At 50.2% G+C, this 19416-nt stretch overlaps 1 pseudogene; it reads right to left on the bottom strand.

The window, feature by feature from the left end:
- Positions 1–120: 120 nt before the first annotated feature.
- On the bottom strand, positions 121–17514 carry LOC147737507 (uncharacterized; annotated as a pseudogene).
- Positions 17515–19416: the final 1902 nt, after the last annotated feature.

The raw sequence follows: 19416 nt of genomic DNA, 5'->3' as shown, positions 1-19416 counted from the left end.
TTCAGAAAGCAACTTAAAACGTGGATATTTGAAAAGTAATCCTCCCCCCCTCCCTTAGCGCCTTGAGACCCTCTGGGTATGTAGTGCGCTATATAAATTCTTTGACTTGACTTGACTTGACTAAGGCTGTGGTGACACTTGAGCCTTTCTCATAGACCTCAAGGCCTTTTCTCGCAGGTGTTATTCTAAATCATCAAGCTTTTCCTCACCATCACTTTCAGAACAGTTTATAGGTAAACTATCATCGTCCATTTCTCCTCTTTTCAACAATGAAGCAGGAGGGCTGGGTGACCCCTCTGCATTAGAACCCCTTTCTTTCTTGTGCTTCTTGTGTTTCTTGTGCTTTTTAACCTTTTTTTTCTTCCTGCCACCTTCTTGGTCAGAAGTCCTTACAGGAGACGGACTTGGTGAAGCACTTTGAGCTTTCTTTGCTGGTGGTGCGGGTGACCACGTTGGCGAGGGAGATCGTGATCTGGATGGTGATGGGGGTGGGAGCATGATTTTAGGTGGTGGCTCTGGTGATCCTGAGATGGATCTAGACGAAGACACTCTCCTCACAGGCAGCGGACTAGAAGAACCCCTTTTAATCTTCTTAGGTTCATGTGTCCATGACACTCTCCTGATGAGCCTAGTGATTGGAGATGGTGATTGCTGTCTTCTTGGGGGTGAAGGTGAAGGTCCTCTGCGAAGAGGGGGAGGAGGAGTTGGACAGATACGGGGAGTTCTTGACCGAGGGGAAGGCGAATGCCTTTTGTTCTGCAGTGGGGATCGCATTTCACGGTTTGACCTGCTTGGAGGGGATCCTTTTCTATGTTTTGAAGATAACGAAGGAGAGTGTCTCTTTGCCACTAGAGAAATTCTTTGTTTTGGAGGTGGAGATCGAGAAATGCTATGTTTTGGAAGTGGAGATAAAGATAGTCTTCTTTTAAGAAGTGGTGGAGGTGGGGGTGTAACAGTTCTTCTTTTGGGAGGTGGTGAAGGAGTATACCTTCTCTGTATTGGTGGAGAATACCTTCTTGGAGAAGGGGAGCACCTCCGTGGAGGAGGAAATGGTGTCCTGCAACTGAGAGGTGAAGCTGATCGACGTCGTCGTGGAGGAGGTGGAGGTGAAGGAGTTTGGCGCCTTCTTACTGGAGGTGGGGATGGGCTTCTTCGTCGTCTTTTAGGCACAGGAGACTGACACCTCTTTCCCATTTGCTGCATTGTAGGAGAGAACTCTTTTTGACATATTCGTGAAGGTGATGAAGTGCTTGAGCCTGAATGACGTCTGCGATGTGCCATTTCACAATTTTTCACATTTCTTTTAGGTCTCTCTTCAGAAGAGGATGATGAACCAGAATCTGTACCAGATAAAGAGTGCTAATTTTGTCATTTATACTGCCGTCTTTGTCACAGAATCTGCTGCTGCCATTCTACTCCCTTCGTCATCTTCAGATTCTGACAATTCCACTCTTTTCGTTTTTGGAGCTTGGGGTGGTGAAGATCTTTTTTCTAGGATTTTGTGTTTTGGTCCTGGAGACACCGAGCTGCGACCTTTCCTTTGATAACTGGATTGCTGAGGCGAGGGAGATCTGGGTTCTTTTTGAGGGGGGCTAGGAGGTGGAGATGGCCTGTGCAGCGTTCTAGGGGGGCATCCAGAAGGAGACCCGCGGGGCTTCTGAGGAGGACATGATGAAATTCGCTTTGATGGTTTCTTTGGAGGAGGCGGAGTCTTTGAACGTGAAGAAGAGGAAGACGAACTGCTGCCAGATAAAGAAGCTGATGAATGGCGTCTTCTTCTGACTGGGGTTCTACTTCTCCTGTGTTTAGGAGGAGGTGGAGGGCGCCTGGGAGGACTACGTTGGCGAGGAGACGACCTTCGCCTTGGGCTTGAGAGCCTCCTCGGTGAATAGGACCTGGAGCGTGACCTGTGGTGCCGCTGAGATCTGGAATGAGGAGGTGAATGTTGTGAGAAGGTGGCCTGATATGCAGTGCTCATTATTCTAGTGAACACTATGTATCAGTCCAGCAACCCTTATTGATGATTGGTTGTAAGTCAACCTTATAGACCAGCTATCCTAGTAGCGTGGATACGAGCAGTCTAAGGCTAAAGACTCGAGAGGGCGTGTTAAGCCAGCTGTTTACCACACATATATCCCTTGAATACCCAGTGAAAGGACACCACACAAGTGTTATGAAAATAAACAAGATATTTATTAAGAATCACAACAGCCCTGTACTCTTTATGAGGACAGGGTACTAAGCACAAAACAAAACTCTTACGAAAATACCTAAGTTAGCACAGTATATACAAATGCCCGAGGGGCACGGAAAACCATATACTCTGAAAGTGGAATGCGAAATTACTAGCAGGTAAGTACAGTACTAATAGGCTTTGGAATCGCTAGATCTTGACTATAGAATCTTCAGATTACTTCTAGGAGACCCAGGGGACTCGTGTGCAGAGTGTGCACTCTCACGCGGGATGCGGGACAAAGTCTATGGTAGCTAGAAATTGCAAAGTTAGTGTTCTCGGGCGAACCCGACCTGGTAGGAGGAAAACGAAAGTGGATTCTGACCCTTGGATAGTGAGGCTATGCTGGGGCATCGAAATGCCGAAGTTACCTAGCCCAGGGGCTGCAGCTGCATAGGACTCAAAGGACGTCGGGAATCCTCGTAGACGGACCAGGAGCCTGGAAGAAAGAAGTTGCTGGCAGGATACCAGTGAAGAAAGTTCGATGGATCCAAGCCTGGATCGATGGAAGATGACACCTGAAAGCAGAGGGGACCAAGTTCAAGACTACTAGCCAGTAGTCAGGTGGCACCAGGAGGGCACCGGATGGTAGTCACCTCGACTAGGTGAGTGGGTGACGCTGTGCTCGCAGATCTCACGGACCAGGAGGCGTTGTCGGCGACCAGGATGGAGGAGCGAGCTGTCCCACGAAGATTGAAGCTGTCGGCGTCGCTGGACCCAGGATTGGGCAACAAAGCCTTGGCAAATTCAAGCCCACGCGGTGGACTCAAAATGGCGTCTGGAGTGGACCAGGAGGGTCCGGGGTGCCTCTCTTGAAGAAGGAAGCAAGGGCCAGTCTGGAGCAACCAGACCAGCAGCAGTGATGTCGTCGGGCGTCGTGAAGAAGGCCACAAGCCAGCCGGCTAGTAGCCACACAGCGCGGTGAGCACACAAAAGCAGAAGGGCCCCACGCAGATCGTGGAGATGCTGGAGGGCTGATCTTCGGTGCTGGAGCTGCTCAGGGTTGGGGCTTATCGGACCCCAAAGCACTCACCAGTGGAGCACACGGTGGGCTTGTTGCAAAGAAGTCGTGCAGTCTTGGCGATCGTCGGTCCCTCGAGGTCTCGTCGCACTCACAGTTCTCAGCTTTGCTGTAGAGGTGAGTAGAGGTCAGAGGTGCCAGGGAAGCCGGGTCTCGTCGAGCTGGGTTCGTCGGATTCGTGAAGAAGGACTTGCAGCAGACCGCAGTGTTCTTAGGATGGTGCCCGCTTGATGCAGGGTGACTACTCCTTAGCCACAAGGGAGAATCTTGAAGAAGGAAATCTTGATGCCTTTCGCAGAAAGTCGTGTCTTGATTCCAAAGATGATCTAATTTGAACAGGGGGCCCGCTCCCATCTTTATACTAAAAAAGGGGGCTGACCCGGTGACTAGGTCCTGCCTATGGGTGGGACTAGGAGGGGGGTGGTTACACCCCTCTCCCATGCCAGACTTCCCCAGGCCAGGGGCTGGTGTGCCCCTGGAACTGGTTCAGACTGGCCTATGCGTAGTGAGCACCGGGGTGCCACTCAGCAGTCACCTTCCAGCAAAGCCCTGCCTACCCAGGATACACAAAACCATGTCTGGGATGGTGCTAGCACCGCCCCGGACAGGAAACCCTTTGTCCAAGCCTCCCTCGCTGGAAGGACTCCCAGCAGCAGGAGGTCAGACTCGTGTCTGTGGTGGCAGCATCCATTTTGTGGAGCTGAGGCTTTAGTTAACTGTAACCGGGGTTCACAGTTACATACATGTCGTGTCCCTCTAGAAGGGTGGAATGCTAACACCGTCGCCAGAATTGGCGAGGGGTTAGTATTCCAATTCGTATGACACCTTACTCGACATGTTTTAATAAAGCAATACCAAAGTTAGCATTTAACCGCGAGGATTATAATGCACTTAAGAGTATATGGTATGCGATATCATGGAACAGCTATTAGGACTTGGTTCCGCAAGCTGCAGACAGGCTCAGCTCATGCCAGAGCACCATCTCACACGATTCCAAGCACTCTGCCTTCAGGATTGTTAAGGCCTGCCATAGGAGTGACTGATAGGAATCTGTGTGTCCATTTTAGGGTTAGATATAGGTATACTATATCTACAGCAAAGGGTGATTACACGTCATTGCCCCAGCTGTCATGCAGCCAGTTGTGTCAAATTTAGGAGGCCAGCCAGGGGTGGCATAATACATGCTGCAGCCCCTGGAAGCCCTGGGTACACCCATGCCCTGAGTTACAGGGTCTGATAGGGTGGCCCAGTACCAATTGGAAATGTACCTAGGGTACATGGAATCCATTTTAAAGAGAGAGCAGTAGGCCTGGGGTCCTGATTGGCAGGATCCCAGGTCGACTATGTCAAAAACCAGCTAAAACACAGGGCAAAAAGTTGGGGGCAACCATAGTCAGGAGGTACCTTCCTACACAACCCCCCCCCCCCCCCCCCCAAACGAAAGGAGATAAGGCTATCCTTGTCCAGGTAAGCCTCTATTACCTAAGTGGCCATATAAGGAAGGTCCAGCTCTGGCTTGGTTTCCCCCTGTGTCATGGTCCACTAGGCAACCCCTCACCCTAAGGGTATCTGAGGGTCTCCACCATAGGGAATCTCTGTCTCTGGTGTGTCTTGGGAAAGTAAAAGGCTGATGCTGGGATGGAGTACTGAAGTGAGGCTCCTCTACCTTTGGGCTCAACTTCCTCCAATCACCATTCATCATGTGTGCCTTTCTTTCTTTAGCTGAGATGCACTGAGCTCTCAGGGTCAGCCTCTGGCTACCTAAAGCTGGAGGCTGAGTCCCTCTGTTTGGCTTACTGGAGGGACAGGTCAGGTCTGGGGTTTTTAGGCCCCATGTTTGGCTGTGCCCAACAGTGTCCAGCTGTGGGAGGTCCCTAACTATTTTTAAGGGGATCCCTCAGGAGTCTGTTTTATTTTCACTTTGCTAGGTTTACCAGCTTCAGTGATCCTAATCTTCTGATTAAGGGGTTCTTTTGGACAGGATGCCCTTTGGGGTCCACCACTGGCCTCCCTGACCTCTTCAGCCCTGGGCTGACTGAGGCAGGGTAGAGAGGTGCAGGTTACCTGCTCCAGACTGGGTCCCACCTGGGAAGGGTCCATTGCCATCAGGGGCTCTGCCAGGCTAGGCCTGACTACCTCTGGGGCAGTTCCTTCAACAGGGGTAGAGTCAGTTCCCTGAGGAGGCTGGCTCTCACCTAGTGTCTGGGAGGGGGAAGACTCTTCTTCCTCCTCAATGCTCTCTGTTTGAGTGGAGTGATCCATTGTTTCAGGCTTCACAACCTCACTATCTGTTTGAGTAGAGGTTGAGACCATTTCAACCTTGCCAACCTTTTCAGGAGGGCACTCAGTTTGTGTTTGGGCTGTGACTGTCACAGCCCTCCTATCCTGTTCTGGAAAGTCTGTCTGAGCCTGGGCAGTGGCTACCACTGCCCTTCCAACCTTTTCAGGGAGGAATGGTGCTTGGACTGGGGCTGTAGCTATTACTGCCCCACTAACCTGTCTGGATAGGCCTATCATTCTGGAGTGAGTTTCTTGCTCCACCTCAACCCATGCTGAGAGTTCCAGGTCATTCCCCAGTAAGCAATCTACAGGTAGGTTATCTGTCACTGCCACTCTCATGGGCCCTGTGACATTACCCCAGCTGAGCTTGACTACTGCCATGGGATGCCTTCTCTTCACTCCATGAATGTCTGTCACCTGATAAGTAAAACCAGGGGTCAGTTGAGCAGAGGGGACCAGATGGTCAATCACCATGGTGATGCTGGCCCCTGTGTCTCTGAATGCCTCAACTTTCTGACCATTCACTAAGACCTCTTGTTTATACTTTCCCAAAATGTGGGGTCCAGTAGTGAAGTTGGCAAACCCCATGCCAGTCTCACAGACAAGAGTGTGGTCAGGGAACCTGGCTAGGCCATAGTCCTCCTGATTGCCCAAAGTAATGCCCACCACATTCTTGGGGGCCCTCCCACCACCTGGGGGATTACCACTAGTGGTAACAGGAGGTTTAGGAGTATTACCTGGGGGTATATTTCCCTTATTGCCATTTTTAGGGCAACTGGCATCACTTTTGTAATGGCCCACCTGTTTACAGGTATGACAATAAGGTTTCTTCTGTTCTGAAGGAGTGTTCTGGGACCCACCACCCTTGTTGGAGTTTTGGGGCCCTGGGGAAGTCTTCTCTGTGGATTTATCCCCACCCTTCTCTTGAGGCTTGGTTGATTCCTTTTTCTGGTCACCACCCTGGTTTTTAGGCCTAACCCTGGTTCTGACCCATTTGTCTGCCCTCTTACCCAATTCCTGTGGAGAGGTCAGATCAGAGTCTACCATGTGCTGGTGTAATAACTGGTTCTGACAATTATTTAAGATTTGCTCTCTCATAATTAGATTTTACAATCCTTTAAAATCAGTAACCTTACTACCCAGTAGCCAGCCTTCAAAAGCCTTAGTGGCACAATCAACAAAGTCAGTCCAATCTTGAGACTGAGTTTTCTGGGTGTCTCTGAACAGCATCCTGTATTGTTCAGTGGTTAAAGCAAACCCATCAACCAGTGTATTCTTCAAGATTTGGTAATTGTTAGCATCCTCCACCCTTGTGGTGAGGAGCTTATCTCTACCTTTACCATCAAAGGAGAGCCACAAGATAGCTGCCCACTGACTTTGGGGAACACCCTGCACAGTGCAGGCCCTCTCCAAAGCAGTAATCCATTTGTGGATGTCATCCCCTTGCTTAAAGGGGGCACTATCCTACTCAGGTGCTTTGTATCAAAACTCCTTTCCCTATTGCTAGGTTTATTGCTGCCACCAGTGGGCTGTAGCCCACATAATTCTTGCTCTCTAGCAAAGGCAAGTCTCTCTTTGGCCAGGGCAAGTTCTTCCCTTTCAATCCTCAGTTTGACTGCCCTTTCTTCAGCTTCATACACTCTCCTCTTAGGGGAAGTCATCCCTCTGTGAGAAGAGTTGAGAGAGCCATTGGTTCGAAGGGATCTGTTAGAGCCTCTTGATAGAGACCTAACTCGTCCATTCCCAATGTTAAGCTGAGCTGAGAGTGGCCCAAGGGGTCCCCCAGTACCAAGCTCATGTCTGCTTAAGTTGGACCTGGTTAGTCTACTGACTTCTACCTGTCCCTTATCTGCCTCATCCCCTGACAACTGGTCCTCATCCTCATCCTCAGCATCATCTGCTTCCTGGAGGGGATGGTCCTGGCTATCAAAGGGTCCCTGTAAGGAGGGCATATTCCCATCTGGATTAGAAGGGTCTGGGTTAACAGCCCTCCTGGCATCATAAGTCTCTAAGAGACCAATCAGAAAGGAAGTTGTGGGGTTAGACCCCTGTCTTATCTTCCTGGAGGTACACACCTGTCTCAACTCCCTGAAGCTAAGGACAGTATATCTGGAAGTGGGGACCTGTGGAGGGTCCACTGACACAAGGGGAGACTCAGAGTTTCCTCCTTTGTCTGACATACTGTTTCTAGTGTGGTGTAAGTGATGCACCTACCTACACTATGTGTTTGCCTACTGATCCCTTGCTAAGAGTTGCAGCCAAGGTGTGCTAAGCCTTGATGAGCTGCAACAGCTGGTTCAGTAGAACTCAGAGTATTCTAAGCTAAGTTATATGTACCTAACAGTACTTATGTGATCTTTCAACAAGATATTCTTAGGATACGTGTGGTAAAACAACAGCAAGCTCAAATCCCAACCGCTGCTCACCAATGTGAGAAGGTGGCCTGATATGCAGTGCTCACTATTCTAGTGAACACTATGTATCAGTCCAGCAACCCTTATTGATGATTGGTTGTAAGTCAACCTTATAGACCAGCTATCCTAGTAGCGTGGATACGAGCAGTCTAAGGCTAAAGACTCGAGAGGGCGTGTTAAGCCAGCTGTTTACCACACATATACCCCTTGAATACCCAGTGAAAGGACACCACACAAGTGTTATGAAAATAAACAAGATATTTATTAAGAATCACAACAGCCCTGTACTCTTTATGAGGACAGGGTACTAAGCACAAAACAAAACTCTTACGAAAATACTTAAGTTAGCACAGTATATAAAAATGCCCGAGGGGCACGGAAAACCATATACTCTGAAAGTGGAATGCGAAATTACTAGCAGGTAAGTACAGTACTAATAGGCGTTGGAATCGCTAGATCTTGACTATAGAATCTTCAGATTACTTCTAGGAGACCCAGGGGACTCGTGTGCAGAGTGTGCACTCTCACGCGGGATGCGGGACAAAGTCTATGGTAGCTAGAAATTGCAAAGTTAGTGTTCTCGGGCGAACCCGACCTGGTAGGAGGAAAACGAAAGTGGATTCTGACCCTTGGATAGTGAGGCTATGCTGGGGCACCGAAATGCCGAAGTTACCTAGCCCAGGGGCTGCAGCTGCATAGGACTCAAAGGACGTCGGGAATCCTCGTAGACGGACCACGAGCCTGGAAGAAAGAAGTTGCTGGCAGGCGACCAGTGAAGAAAGTTCGATGGATCCAAGCCTGGATCGATGGAAGATGACACCTGAAAGCAGAGGGGACCAAGTTCAAGACTACTAGCCAGTAGTCAGGTGGCACCAGGAGGGCACCGGATGGTAGTCACCTCGACTAGGTGAGTGGGTGACGCTGTGCTCGCAGATCTCACGGACCAGGAGGCGTTGTCGGCGACCAGGATGGAGGAGCGAGCTGTCCCACGAAGATTGAAGCTGTCGGCGTCGCTGGAACCAGGATTGGGCAACAAAGCCTTGGCAAATTCAAGCCCACGCGGTGGACTCAAAATGGCGTCTGGAGTGGACCAGGAGGGTCCGGGGTGCCTCTCTTGAAGAAGGAAGCATGGGCCAGTCTGGAGCAACCAGACCAGCAGCAGTGATGTCGTCGGGCGTCGTGAAGAAGGCCACAAGCCAGCCGGCTAGTAGCCACACAGCGCGGTGAGCACACAAAAGCAGAAGGGCCCCACGCAGATCGTGGAGATGCTGGAGGGCTGATCTTCGGTGCTGGAGCTGCTCAGGGTTGGGGCTTATCGGACCCCAAAGCACTCACCAGTGGAGCACACGGTGGGCTTGTTGCAAAGAAGTCATGCAGTCTTGGCGATCGTCGGTCCCTCGAGGTCTCGTCGTACTCACAGTTCTCAGCTTTGCTGTAGAGGTGAGTAGAGGTCAGAGGTGCCAGGGAAGCCGGGTCTCGTCGAGCTGGGTCGTCGGATTCGTGAAGAAGGACTTGCAGCAGACCGCAGTGTTCTTAGGATGGTGCCCGCTTGATGCAGGGTGACTACTCCTTAGCCACAAGGGAGAATCTTGAAGAAGGAAATCTTGATGCCTTTCGCAGAAAGTTGTGTCTTGATTCCAAAGATGATCTTATTTGAACAGGGGGCCCGCTCCCATCTTTATACTAAAAAAGGGGGCTGACCCGGTGACTAGGTCCTGCCTATGGGTGGGACTAGGAGGGGGGTGGATACACCCCTCTCCCATGCCGGACTTCCCCAAGCCAGGGGCTGGTGTGCCCCTGGAACTGGTTCAGACTGGCCTATGCGTAGTGAGCACCGGGGTGCCACTCAGCAGTCACCTTCCTGCAAAGCCCTGCCTACCCAGGATACACAAAACCATGTCTGGGATGGTGCTAGCACCGCCCCGGACAGGAAACTCTTTGTCCAAGCCTCCCTCGCTGGAAGGACTCCCAGCAGCAGGAGGTCAGACTCGTGTCTGTGGTGGCAGCATCCATTTTGTGGAGCTGAGGCTTTAGTTAACTTTAACCGGGGTTCACAGTTACATACATGTCGTGTCCCTCTAGAAGGGTGGAATGCTAACCCCGTCGCCAGAATTGGCGAGGGGTTAGTATTCCAATTCGTATGACACCTTACTCGACATGTTTTGATAAAGCAATACCAAAGTTAGCATTTAACCGCGAGGATTATAATGCACTTAAGAGTATATGGTATGCGATATCATGGAACAGCTATTAGGACTTGGTTCCGCAAGCTGCAGACAGGCTCAGCTCATGCCAGAGCACCATCTCACACGATTCCAAGCACTCTGCCTTCAGGATTGTTAAGGCCTGCCATAGGAGTGACTGATAGGAATCTGTGTGTCCATTTTAGGGTTAGATATAGGTATACTATATCTACAGCAAAGGGTGATTACACGTCATTGCCCCAGCTGTCATGCAGCCAGTTGTGTCAAATTTAGGAGGCCAGCCAGGGGTGGCATAATACATGTTGCAGCCCCTGGAAGCCCTGGGTACACCCATGCCCTGAGTTACAGGGTCTGATAGGGTGGCCCAGTACCAATTGGAAATGTACCTAGGGTACATGGAATCCATTTTAAAGAGAGAGCAGTAGGCCTGGGGTCCTGATTGGCAGGATCCCAGGTCGACTATGTCAAAAACCAGCTAAAACACAGGGCAAAAAGTTGGGGGCAACCATAGTCAGGAGGTACCTTCCTACACAACCCCCCCCCCCCCAAACGAAAGGAGATAAGGCTATCCTTGTCCAGGTAAGCCTCTATTACCTAAGTGGCCATATAAGGAAGGTCCAGCTCTGGCTTGGTTTCCCCCTGTGTCATGGTCCACTAGGCAACCCCTCACCCTAAGGGTATCTGAGGGTCTCCACCATAGGGAATCTCTGTCTCTGGTGTGTCTTGGGAAAGTAAAAGGCTGATGCTGGGATGGAGTACTGAAGTGAGGCTCCTCTACCTTTGGGCTCAACTTCCTCCAATCACCATTCATCATGTGTGCCTTTCTTTCTTTAGCTGAGATGCACTGAGCTCTCAGGGTCAGCCTCTGGCTACCTAAAGCTGGAGGCTGAGTCCCTCTGTTTGGCTTACTGGAGGGACAGGTCAGGTCTGGGGTTTTTAGGCCCCATGTTTGGCTGTGCCCAACAGTGTCCAGCTGTGGGAGGTCCCTAACTATTTTTAAGGGGATCCCTCAGGAGTCTGTTTTATTTTCACTTTGCTAGGTTTACCAGCTTCAGTGATCCTAATCTTCTGATTAAGGGGTTCTTTTGGACAGGGGGCCCTTTGGGGTCCACCACTGGCCTCCCTGACCTCTTCAGCCCTGGGCTGACTGAGGCAGGGTAGAGAGGTGCAGGTTACCTGCTCCAGACTGGGTCCCACCTGGGAAGGGTCCATTGCCATCAGGGGCTCTGCCAGGCTAGGCCTGACTACCTCTGGGGCAGTTCCTTCAACAGGGGTAGAGTCAGTTCCCTGAGGAGGCTGGCTCTCACCTAGTGTCTGGGAGGGGGAAGACTCTTCTTCCTCCTCAATGCTCTCTGTTTGAGTGGAGTGATCCATTGTTTCAGGCTTCACAACCTCACTATCTGTTTGAGTAGAGGTTGAGACCATTTCAACCTTGCCAACCTTTTCAGGAGGGCACTCAGTTTGTGTTTGGGCTGTGACTGTCACAGCCCTCCTATCCTGTTCTGGAAAGTCTGTCTGAGCCTGGGCAGTGGCTACCACTGCCCTTCCAACCTTTTCAGGGAGGAATGGTGCTTGGGCTGGGGCTGTAGCTATTACTGCCCCACTAACCTGTCTGGATAGGCCTATCATTCTGGAGTGAGTTTCTTGCTCCACCTCAACCCATGCTGAGAGTTCCAGGTCATTCCCCAGTAAGCAATCTACAGGTAGGTTATCTGTCACTGCCACTCTCATGGGCCCTGTGACATTACCCCAGCTGAGCTTGACTACTGCCATGGGATGCCTTCTCTTCACTCCATGAATGTCTGTCACCTGATAAGTAAAACCAGGGGTCAGTTGAGCAGAGGGGACCAGATGGTCAATCACCATGGTGATGCTGGCCCCTGTGTCTCTGAATGCCTCAACTTTCTGACCATTCACTAAGACCTCTTGTTTATACTTTCCCAAAATGTGGGGTCCAGTAGTGAAGTTGGCAAACCCCATGCCAGTCTCACAGACAAGAGTGTGGTCAGGGAACCTGGCTAGGCCATAGTCCTCCTGATTGCCCAAAGTAATGCCCACCACATTCTTGGGGGCCCTCCCACCACCTGGGGGATTACCACTAGTGGTAACAGGAGGTTTAGGAGTATTACCTGGGGGTATATTTCCCTTATTGCCATTTTTAGGGCAACTGGCATCACTTTTGTAATGGCCCACCTGTTTACAGGTATGACAATAAGGTTTCTTCTGTTCTGAAGGAGTGTTCTGGGACCCACCACCCTTGTTGGAGTTTTGGGGCCCTGGGGAAGTCTTCTCTGTGGATTTATCCCCACCCTTCTCTTGAGGCTTGGTTGATTCCTCTTTCTGGTCACCACCCTGGTTTTTAGGCCTAACCCTGGTTCTGACCCATTTGTCTGCCCTCTTACCCAATTCCTGTGGAGAGGTCAGATCAGAGTCTACCATGTGCTGGTGTAATAACTGGTTCTGACAATTATTTAAGATTTGCTCTCTCATAATTAGATTTTACAATCCTTTAAAATCAGTAACCTTACTACCCAGTAGCCAGCCTTCAAAAGCCTTAGTGGCACAATCAACAAAGTCAGTCCAATCTTGAGACTGAGTTTTCTGGGTGTCTCTGAACAGCATCCTGTATTGTTCAGTGGTTAAAGCAAACCCATCAACCAGTGTATTCTTCAAGATTTGGTAATTGTTAGCATCCTCCACCCTTGTGGTGAGGAGCTTATCTCTACCTTTACCATCAAAGGAGAGCCACAAGATAGCTGCCCACTGACTTTGGGGAACACCCTGCACAGTGCAGGCCCTCTCCAAAGCAGTAATCCATTTGTGGATGTCATCCCCTTGCTTAAAACGGGCACTATCCTACTCAGGTGCTTTGTATCAAAACTCCTTTCCCTATTGCTAGGTTTATTGCTGCCACCAGTGGGCTGTAGCCCACATAATTCTTGCTCTCTAGCAAAGGCAAGTCTCTCTTTGGCCAGGGCAAGTTCTTCCCTTTCAATCCTCAGTTTGACTGCCCTTTCTTCAGCTTCATACACTCTCCTCTTAGGGGAAGTCATCCCTCTGTGAGAAGAGTTGAGAGAGCCATTGGTTCGAAGGGATCTGTTAGAGCCTCTTGATAGAGACCTAACTTGTCCATTCCCAATGTTAAGCTGACCTGAGAGTGGCCCCAGGGGTCCCCCAGTACCAAGCTCATGTCTGCTTAAGTTGGACCTGGTTAGTCTACTGACTTCTACCTGTCCCTTATCTGCCTCATCCCCTGACAACTGGTCCTCATCCTCATCCTCAGCATCATCTGCTTCCTGGAGGGGATGGTCCTGGCTATCAAAGGGTCCCTGTAAGGAGGGCATATTCCCATCTGGATTAGAAGGGTCTGGGTTAACAGCCCTCCTGGCATCATAAGTCTCTAAGAGACCAATCAGAAAGGAAGTTGTGGGGTTAGACCCCTGTCTTATCTTCCTGGAGGTACACACCTGTCTCAACTCCCTGAAGCTAAGGACAGTATATCTGGAAGTGGGGACCTGTGGAGGGTCCACTGACACAAGGGGAGACTCAGAGTTTCCTCCTTTGTCTGACATACTGTTTCTAGTGTGGTGTAAGTGATGCACCTACCTACACTATGTGTTTGCCTACTGATCCCTTGCTAAGAGTTGCAGCCAAGGTGTGCTAAGCCTTGATGAGCTGCAACAGCTGGTTCAGTAGAACTCAGAGTATTCTAAGCTAAGTTATATGTACCTAACAGTACTTATGTGATCTTTCAACAAGATATTCTTAGGATACGTGTGGTAAAACAACAGCAAGCTCAAATCCCAACCGCTGCTCACCAATGTGAGAAGGTGGCCTGATATGCAGTGCTCACTATTCTAGTGAACACTATGTATCAGTCCAGCAACCCTTATTGATGATTGGTTGTAAGTCAACCTTATAGACCAGCTATCCTAGTAGCGTGGATACGAGCAGTCTAAGGCTAAAGACTCGAGAGGGCGTGTTAAGCCAGCTGTTTACCACACATATACCCCTTGAATACCCAGTGAAAGGACACCACACAAGTGTTATGAAAATAAACAAGATATTTATTAAGAATCACAACAGCCCTGTACTCTTTATGAGGACAGGGTACTAAGCACAAAACAAAACTCTTACGAAAATACTTAAGTTAGCACAGTATATAAAAATGCCAGAGGGGCACGGAAAACCATATACTCTGAAAGTGGAATGCGAAATTACTAGCAGGTAAGTACAGTACTAATAGGCTTTGGAATCGCTAGATCTTGACTATAGAATCTTCAGATTACTTCTAGGAGACCCAGGGGACTCGTGTGCAGAGTGTGCACTCTCACGCGGGATGCGGGACAAAGTCTATGGTAGCTAGAAATTGCAAAGTTAGTGTTCTCGGGCGAACCCGACCTGGTAGGAGGAAAACGAAAGTGGATTCTGACCCTTGGATAGTGAGGCTATGCTGGGGCACCGAAATGCCGAAGTTACCTAGCCCAGGGGCTGCAGCTGCATAGGACTCAAAGGACGTCGGGAATCCTCGTAGACGGACCAGGAGCCTGGAAGAAAGAAGTTGCTGGCAGGCGACCAGTGAAGAAAGTTCGATGGATCCAAGCCTGGATCGATGGAAGATGACACCTGAAAGCAGAGGGGACCAAGTTCAAGACTACTAGCCAGTAGTCAGGTGGCACCAGGAGGGCACCGGATGGTAGTCACCTCGACTAGGTGAGTGGGTGACGCTGTGCTCGCAGATCTCACGGACCAGGAGGCGTTGTCGGCGACCAGGATGGAGGAGCGAGCTGTCCCACGAAGATTGAAGCTGTCGGCGTCGCTGGAACCAGGATTGGGCAACAAAGCCTTGGCAAATTCAAGCCCACGCGGTGGACTCAAAATGGCGTCTGGAGTGGACCAGGAGGGTCCGGGGTGCCTCTCTTGAAGAAGGAAGCAAGGGCCAGTCTGGAGCAACCAGACCAGCAGCAGTGATGTCGTCGGGCGTCGTGAAGAAGGCCACAAGCCAGCCGGCTAGTAGCCACACAGCGCGGTGAGCACACAAAAGCAGAAGGGCCCCACGCAGATCGTGGAGATGCTGGAGGGCTGATCTTCGGTGCTGGAGCTGCTCAGGGTTGGGGCTTATCGGACCCCAAAGCACTCACCAGTGGAGCACACGGTGGGCTTGTTGCAAAGAAGTCATGCAGTCTTGGCGATCGTCGGTCCCTCGAGGTCTCGTCGTACTCACAGTTCTCAGCTTTGCTGTAGAGGTGAGTAGAGGTCAGAGGTGCCAAGGAAGCCGGGTCTCGTCGAGCTGGGTCGTCGGATTCGTGAAGAAGGACTTGCAGCAGACCGCAGTGTTCTTAGGATGGTGCCCGCTTGATGCAGGGTGACTACTCCTTAGCCACAAGGGAGAATCTTGAAGAAGGAAATCTTGATGCCTTTCGCAGAAAGTCGTGTCTTGATTCCAAAGATGATCTTATTTGAACAGGGGGCCCGCTCCCATCTTTATACTAAAAAAGGGGGCTGACCCGGTGACTAGGTCCTGCCTATGGGTGGGACTAGGAGGGGGGTGGTTACACCCCTCTCCCATGCCGGACTTCCCCAGGCCAGGGGCTGGTGTGCCCCTGGAACTGGTTCAGACTGGCCTATGCGTAGTGAGCACCGGGGTGCCACTCAGCAGTCACCTTCCTGCAAAGCCCTGCCTACCCAGGATACACAAAACCATGTCTGGGATGGTGCTAGCACCGCCCCGGACAGGAAACCCTTTGTCCAAGCCTCCCTCGCTGGAAGGACTCCCAGCAGCAGGAGGTCAGACTCGTGTCTGTGGTGGCAGCATCCATTTTGTGGAGCTGAGGCTTTAGTTAACTTTAACCGGGGTTCACAGTTACATACATGTCGTGTCCCTCTAGAAGGGTGGAATGCTAACCCCGTCGCCAGAATTGGCGAGGGGTTAGTATTCCAATTCGTATGACACCTTACTCGACATGTTTTGATAAAGCAATACCAAAGTTAGCATTTAACCGCGAGGATTATAATGCACTTAAGAGTATATGGTATGCGATATCATGGAACAGCAATTAGGACTTGGTTCCGCAAGCTGCAGACAGGCTCAGCTCATGCCAGAGCACCATCTCACACGATTCCAAGCACTCTGCCTTCAGGATTGTTAAGGCCTGCCATAGGAGTGACTGATAGGAATCTGTGTGTCCATTTTAGGGTTAGATATAGGTATACTATATCTACAGCAAAGGGTGATTACACGACTTTGCCCCAGCTATCATGCAGCCAGTTGTGTCAAATTTAGGAGGCCAGCCAGGGGTGGCATAATACATGCTGCAGCCCCTGGCAGCCCTGGGTACACTCATGCCCTGAGTTACAGAGTCTGATAGGGTGGCCCAGTACCAATTGGAAATGTACCTAGGGTACATGGAATCCATTTTAAAGAGAGAGCAGTAGGCCTGGGGTCCTGATTGGCAGGATCCCAGGTCGACTATGTCAAAAACCAGCTAAAACACAGGGCAAAAAGTTGGGGGCAACCATAGTCAGGAGGTACCTTCCTACAAATGTGACCTTGACCGGGACTTAGAACGTGATCGAGAACTGGCCCGGGGCTTCTTCTCTATCTCTGTTTTAATACTTTGCTCTGGGGATGGTTCTTGCTTGATGTCTGGGGTAGGTTCATGTTGCATAACTTTAATAATGTCATGGTTGAAGTTGCTTCCTGAACAGAAGGCTCCCTTATTAACATAGAAGGCTCAGGTTCGGGAGGTTCTGGTTCTCTCTTTTCAGGCATAGGACTAGGACTGCGACTCTTGGATCTGTGCCGAGGAGATCGTGAATGGCTGTGTTTTCGCTCTCTTCTTCCAGGAGATCTTCTCCACGGGGAAGACAACCTGGATTTGCGTCTTCTCGGACTTCTGGATCTTCTGTCCCAACCCCTCATTTCTCGATCTTCTTTGTCCTTTTTATCTTTCTCTTCATCTTGCTTCTTTAAAAACGCCAGCTTTTCTTGCTCAATCTCTCTCTGTTTAATTTCCTCTTTCTTCAGTTCCAGAAAAGCAGTGGGTATGCCAGCAATATTTTCTTGAGCACTCAAAAGAAGCGGCCAAAGCTCTCCCATGAATTCTCTGGCATTCTTACCATTTAAAAACACAGTAAATTAACACATTGTCTTCGAATCCCAGAATTTCAGTAATTCGCTTAGTTATTAATGGCTTGATAACTTCCATATTAACCTTGACCATGTCTACCTTTGTTTCCAGGCATTCTGCAAATTTTAGCTGTTTCAAAAGCTTCTTCTGTTTGTTGCTGAAACGATTCTCTTGCTCGGCACTTGTACCGCGGAAGAAGCCCGCGTCCATCTTGCCTCTCTAGGAGAGCTCTCGAGGTCCCACATGCAGCGTGAACAGGAGGCAATTTCATAATCTATTTCATAAAATTTTGTCTTATCAGATAGAGGGAATAAATATAAGCGACCACGATCAACAAATAATTGATTTAAACCTAAATGGCTTAAGATATGAAAACTATACAACACTTCCGGGTGAAATAACAACAGTAAAATATAAGAAACTTAATTGGTCAGATAACAACCATGATTCTATTACAAACACTGCGCAGGCAATTGTTGATTTTCACTTCGAAGGAGATTATTCGAATGCTGTCGAAAAATGGTCTCTCTTCACAAAGCAATTAAATACCAGTCAATCTCAATATTATGCTAATAAATGTCGGTGGAGGAAAAAAAACAGCATGTTCATTGGTGAAAATGTTGTTTGAAAGCCATCAATTCAAAAAAAAAAAATGTAACAGAATCCTGAGATTGGTAAAAAAAGTTCCCAGTTAATTTAATTTACAGAGTAAAGCTTAAAAAGATAAAAACAGGAGAAGGAGAATGGTCTGGAAGGACAAAATGAAAGAAAAGCAATAGTTGTGGGCAAAAGCTATATATGCTTGCAAAAGGAGTCATTCAAGTGCCGCATGTGTGGAGGGAGGAGAGGGACCAGGGGAGTGACAAGAAGCACTCCGCCAGCCTCGACCCAGAATGTGACGTAGGTGGTCTGCCGACCCATGTGGCGCCGCCAGGGCTGATGGGCCTCCGTCGAGGCAGCCGCCTGCGTGGAGGGCCGAGAGGGGAACAAAGGGTCCCCGGCCAGCCTCGACCCAGAGCGGGACGTGGGGGGTCTACTGACACCTGTGGTGCAGCTCAGCCGTGGACAAGGCCGTCGCCTGTCTAGAGGGCCGAGTGGGGCTCGGGAATGCGACCCGAGCCCCGCGGACCTCCCGCGACACTACAAGGAATCCCGCAGGAGTTTGAGGCGAGGCAGAGGTGCCGTGGTCTGAAGGAGGGACCCCCGAAGGAGCCGAGCCAGTTGGCACTGGGGCGAAGCGGAGGGCCCGCGCAATGCAAGGGATTCGCCAACGTCCCAGAAGAGGAAGGAGGAGGAGACGCCAACGAGGCCTGCAAAGCCGCTGTATATGTCTCCATCTGGGTTCTCGACGCCCCCCTCACCGGGAAACGGTGGATAGGAGAACGACACGCGGGCCGCATCCCCAGCGGAGAGCCCACGCCCCCCGGCAGGCCGAACACCAGCCCCCAGGGACAAGCTGCGACACTTACCCACCGAGGAGCGACGCTCGTGCGACATCGGAGAGGGTTGAGGATGCCGACGAGGACGGCCGCTTCTGAAACCGTCTGCGGAGGATGATCGAGGGGATGAAGCCGATCTTGCGAGATGCTGCCGAGAGTAGTTGCTTCCAGCGCTCCAGCCGCGACTTCTGCTTCAACAGTTGGCACGCCTCACAATCAGTGGTGCTGTGATCTTCCCCTAACTCCACATGCATCCTCAGCCTCCTCAAGCATTTTATTCATTCATTTGTATTTCTTTTTTCCTGTCATGGGGATGACTGCTCAGATATCCTTACAAGTAGGATCTTTTGAATTCTGCATGAACCGATTTACTAATGTTCCTAGTTGAAAATGTCATTTAGAAGTGAAATATATGTTTCTTATGTGAGGTAGGGTGGGTGTGTGAGAATGCATGCGAGAGAGAGTGTGTGTGTCTGTGTCTGTCTGTCTATGTCTGAGTGTGTGTGAGTACTTGAGCGTGGGGAGCCGGCTCTCACTATACTATACCAAAAAGAGGTATGGTGTGCAGAGAGTCCAGTGGATCACCCAGAGATTTTACAGAGGCTAAAGTAGATAATATTAATGCTCTTTTGTGGTACTGTGGGGGAGCAGTTAGACGTATATGAGGGTAGTTTTAAGCATTTGTTGTACACACA

Source organism: Lissotriton vulgaris, chromosome 1_1 (genome assembly GCF_964263255.1).
Source record: "Lissotriton vulgaris chromosome 1_1, aLisVul1.2, whole genome shotgun sequence".
Lineage (NCBI taxonomy): Eukaryota > Metazoa > Chordata > Amphibia > Caudata > Salamandridae > Lissotriton > Lissotriton vulgaris.
This window is presented reverse-complemented; position numbering and strand designations above follow the sequence as displayed.